The sequence below is a fragment of the Nannospalax galili genome, unplaced genomic scaffold (assembly GCF_000622305.1).
Source record: "Nannospalax galili isolate Female #2095 unplaced genomic scaffold, S.galili_v1.0 scaffold118, whole genome shotgun sequence".
Taxonomy (NCBI): domain Eukaryota; kingdom Metazoa; phylum Chordata; class Mammalia; order Rodentia; family Spalacidae; genus Nannospalax; species Nannospalax galili.
In genome coordinates, this window is record NW_008340856.1 from 240,056 (window position 1) to 240,263 (window position 208).

Consider the following 208-nt stretch of genomic DNA (forward strand, 5'->3'; position numbering starts at 1 on the left):
AAACATGGATGTACAAGTGTCTCTGCAATAAGACGAGTTCTTTGGGTATATGCCAAGGAGGGGTCTCCTCAGCCTCCTTGATAAAGAGGACAGGTGACCCATCACAATTACAGGATGTTTTGGGAGATACTCATAGTCCCCTGGAACTAGTCAACCTAGGAGAGCAAGGAGAAAAAACTGTCCTTTATTGCCGCCTCCCCGGGCTCTG